At 45.1% G+C, this 4695-nt stretch overlaps 1 long non-coding RNA gene across 1 annotated transcript; it reads left to right on the top strand.

Moving 5' to 3' along the window:
* Positions 1-3768: 3768 nt before the first annotated feature.
* Positions 3769-4234, top strand: LOC132593176 (uncharacterized). Its single transcript, XR_009558537.2, has 2 exons — positions 3769-3905; positions 4090-4234. It is a non-coding gene; the product is annotated as an uncharacterized LOC132593176 (long non-coding RNA).
* The last annotated feature ends 461 nt before the right edge of the window (positions 4235-4695 follow it).

The following is a 4695-nucleotide window of genomic DNA, read 5'->3' as shown; positions in this document are numbered from 1 at the left end:
CACCTGCCAAATCTGAGCACACCACAAATCTTTGCCGTCCTTATTTTCCTCTGTGTTTGGGGATAGATTTCTAATTTTACTGTTTAATTGTTATTTTAAACTGCCCCGTGGTCTCTGAAGGAAGGGTGGCATGTAAAATTCTTCCAAAAACAGTGGGTAAGCTCCCTGAAGCCTGCTCCCCGCTATCCCCAGAGGGTTCACAACTCCTCTTACACTAGAGCAGGCATCCCCAAACTGCGGCCCTCCAGATGTTTTGGCCTACAACTCCCATGATCCCTAGCTAACAGGACCAGTGGTCAGGGATGATGGGAATTGTAGTCCAAAACATCTGGAGGGCCGAAGTTTGGGGATGCCTGCACTAGAGCATATGGCAGAAGTCCCAGCTCTTGAATCCAAGAGTCCCTTCATTGGGTTAAACATGGGGTGGGATGCTTCCCCCTCTCACTCTCTCCTACAAACCATGAACCATGCTCAAAATCTTCTCTAGGGGCACTGTGCGGCATTGTCCTCCATCCTTTCTCCATTGTTCTCTGTGGCTTATAAAACACAAACAGCTCCTCCCCGTCTTCTGTTTTGCTCCCACCTTCCCTCAACCTGGGCTTCATTCCCAACAGCTGGTGTGGGTGGGAAGGCAAACAGCCTCAGCATCGCCTCCTGCCTTGTCACAAAAATAAAGTATTCTCCTCACACTCCTCATTCTGCTAATACTGCAGCCCCCGTCTGAGGCACTGAGCATTTGTTTTAAATAAACTTGCAAGGGGATGTGTTAGTTCTGCTCCTTCTGATAGCTCTCCAAGCATTGGAAGGTGATCTTCTGAAGTGGGAGCTGCTTGTCTCTGTGGATACTTCCTGCTTTAAAAAAGAAAGAATTAAGTTCAAAAATGGGTGGGGAGTTTCTGGAAGCCCAGGGAAAGGCCATAGCTCAGTGGTCAGAGTATTACATGCAGAAGGCGAGTGCGGCTTTCTCAGTGGTGTATTGTTGGAAAATGTTGATCACTTCTCCTACCTAGGCAGTTAGCTTTCCACAAGGGCCGACATTGATGCCGAAATCCAGCATCGCCTGAGCTCTGCGAGTGCGGTTTTCTCCCGATTGAAATGCAGAGTGTTTGAGGCCCAGGACATTCGCAGGGAAACCAAAGCGCTTGTTTACAAAGCTATTGTACTACCAACCTTACTATATTGTTATGAAAAATGTACCCCAAAATGCGTTGCCTTTTAAGAAGGACAGACGCGGGTCGGAAGTAAAGCTTGACTGAATTCAGGCCATTTCACTAAGCCACCAGAGTTTAAACTCACTTTTCAGTGCTTGAGTAATCTAGTCCACCCCTTCTGAAATATGGGGATCTCAACACTATCACCGCCCTTAGGATACACATACATTTGAGTACAGATGCCTGACTGGGAAGGAAACACGGGCTATGCCCTATCACGGAAGCACACGTGTGTACTAAGGGAAAAATAAGGAAGGGGAAGATTAAAAGTACCAACGTTATATAGAAGCCTTTAGCAAATCTTAAGATTGGATAAAGATTGGGAAATGTTCAAGACTTTCATATGTGCTTAAACTTTAAACCTTAATAGAGAAAGTGATAAAAACTTATATAATCACTCCATAAAAACAACAATGACACTCTTGTTCCAACTCTGAAAACCAATAATCTTTCCTTGCCAGAAAGCAGAGCTGGGCTGAATTTCAACCCATCACCACATCAGACACATTGCCTTTCACATAGCTCTAAAATGGAAGTTAGAAGGGACCCTGAGGTCATTTAGTCTAACCCTCTAAGATACAGGATTCACAAGATTTGAATGAAAATACCAACTTTATACAGAACCCTTTAGCAGATGAGTTTTTTCCTTAAGAGACTGATATCAGGAGCCCGACAATAACCCTTCTGTCCAACACAATCAAAGTTAAAACTAGACTCAGATAGACAATTCCTGGCTATGGAAGCTCTACTTTTGACAAACAAATCACCTTTATAGGAATAGCTGTTCAATTTTCCTTTAGTCAATATTCCTCTAGTCACTTGGAGAAAGACTCCCCTTTGTAGCCTCTCTCAATAACAACATTTGCACACCTCATTCTCATATTTATCGTGTTTAAGATTGATTGGTTCAACATTGTTTCTTTATACTAGAAATTTAAAACAAGTTGGCAGTTTTAACTATGCACACTTAAGAAGGCAGTCTATGGATGTTGTGGCCAATCTAAACACAACCCCACAACATTTCTAAACATTGAGTACATCTCTTATCCACTTATAGCTGGAGTTTATGAAGTGAATATTTTTCAAGTTTCGAAATTTTTTCAAAGCATTGAGCAAGCATTTTCAAGTTACAACTCTTTATTTTCCTTCATTCTGCCCCTCTTTTCTGTTGAAAAATGGGTAGGTACACACACACACACCTCTTTATACTTTTGGAGAGAGAAAAAAAAAACCTTCTACAGCCTCTTTAAAACAAACCTTTACACACTACTTCCACTCTTTTTAATATTTGCCATGTTTTTGGGTTGATCAAGCCCTTACATAAAAATTATTTAAGCAAGCTTGCATTTTGTTTTGGTTTTTTTCTTGTTTTAGACCCTGAAACATTTCTTAAATACAATTGGAGGCGTTTATCAGAGTTCAGACGGGAAGTAAGCTCTCCTTGGGCTTATTTCTCCCCTGAAGCCTGCAGAGTTGTCTCTTTGGACAGGGGTGCACCCATTTTTTTTTTTTTTGCCCTGGTCAGTCTCCGAAGGGGCACTTGCGCAAGTTCTAGCCCTGGGCGGTCTCCGACGGGGCCTTGGGGTCTCTCGGGGTTCACGGGACTCCTGGGGAACCTGGGGCACGTCTAAGGAAAGTGGACTGACTCCGATAGGAAAGTGGACCGACTCCGATAGGAAAGTGGGTTTGGGAAGGTTTGCTAAAGGGCTCTCTAAGGGAAAATGGGGTTTGGAAAGTCTCCTTAGGAAAACGTTCTAGGAAAGTGGACACATTCCGAGGAGGACTCCTTATTCCCACCCACAATTTAATAGTGCCACAGCAATCTCCCTGCCTCTTGCTCTCTAGACTCAGGTCCTACTGAACGCTTGCCTACGCAATGCCAGATCGGACCTGAGGAAATGCAAAGTAGGAAGAGGGAACGGGCGCACTTGCAATCTCTGGTCATGGGTCATACCTAACAAAAGGTCGCCATGGCAGAGGGGCGTCTTCACCCGGGATAGCTAAGCGAGAGAAGGGAGAGTTGCCAAGGCTCGCTATCTGGGCAAAACTCCGACGGACAACAAGCCTTGGGGAGGAAAAGGGCAGCCGCAAAACCTTCCAGCCTGGGCAGACTCCGACGGGCTTTGGGTTTTTTGGCTATGAAAAATAGGAAAGAGTTTGATTACTGTGACAATTCCCACCCCGAAAAGCCAATTTCCCTATTGATACTCACGTCGCAGCGCGCTGCCTTCTTTTCCTGAAGCTTGGTCACCTCGCAACAATCAGGAGAAAAAAAATCTTGTAAAATCAACCCCCACGGCCGTCTGGATCCTGTTTGTTTTCCCTGTGTGGTCCCGCTAAGGATCCCAGTTAGGCCAGAACTCCAGGGACAGTCGGGGAAGGGGATCCCCCCTGCAAATGGCTGGGTGCGCTTGGGCTCCCCAACCACGGCGCCCCAAGAGTACGGCTAAACGGAGTCTCCTGCCTGGCTCGCCATATTGTTATGAAAAATGTACCCCAAAATGCGTTGCCTTTTAAGAAGGACAGACGCGGGTCGGAAGCTCCAAAATTTGCACTAAGTTCAGCTCCGCCGGGAAAATGACAGAGACCACACAATGCTGTCAGGAAAAACAAACTGATCCCTTTATTGCAGAATGCAAAACTACAGCTGTAGGGTCCCTGCCTCTGGAAAGAAGGAAGGAACCCCGGGAAATGGTAAGGACCCCCTATATACCCTCCTGTTCCTGCATGGAAATCTCTGGACTGCGAGGGAGGGGGAGACAAGGGCGGTGGGTGGGAGATCGGATTAGCTGGGTGCGGGGATGACTTTTCCTTTCAGATGGAGAGATGTCAATCTCTCTTCTCCTGTCGTTGATGGTACTCCCCTTTGTTTTGACAGGTGGGCAATCCTTCGAGATGGGCGCAGGAGTGGAGCGATTTCCTGACGATTTCCATGAGGTGATTTTCATCCGGCAGGTGTTTTCCTTGAGGCCGCGGAAAGATGGACTATGGCATGTTTAATTTGAATAAAGTTGTCAAGCTAATCTTTCTATTGTCCGTGTCTTCCTTCGTATGGGACGGTGATGGGGAGGTTTCAGGGGGGCTTGGGGTCAGAGAAGGGTTGCACAGAAAATAAGTATGGAAAACATTTCTAATACATCCTGACGTATACAGTTCTAAAATATAAAACAGTGATTTTCTAATACAAAGAGATACTAACAAACCTATTTTCTAATACAGAGGAACACTAGTCTAATTAATCAAGAGTAATACTGAGGTTGTGGTTAGGTTCTTAGGCATATAGGGAGGGACGCCTTTCAAGGGATATAAGGGGTTTCTCACATTTAAGGCACATAAGGCCAGCAGACATATAATCACAAGAAGCAAGCATATAATCACGAGAAGGTAAAAGTTCATAGCAAGTTTGTATAAGGTTTGTATAAAATGGTAAGGCTGTATAAAAATGGGCTGCGTTACTTGGTGGAGGTTATGATAATTGTCTGTG

Source organism: Zootoca vivipara, chromosome 13 (genome assembly GCF_965207765.1).
Source record: "Zootoca vivipara chromosome 13, rZooViv2.hap1.1, whole genome shotgun sequence".
NCBI lineage: Eukaryota > Metazoa > Chordata > Lepidosauria > Squamata > Lacertidae > Zootoca > Zootoca vivipara.
This window is presented reverse-complemented; position numbering and strand designations above follow the sequence as displayed.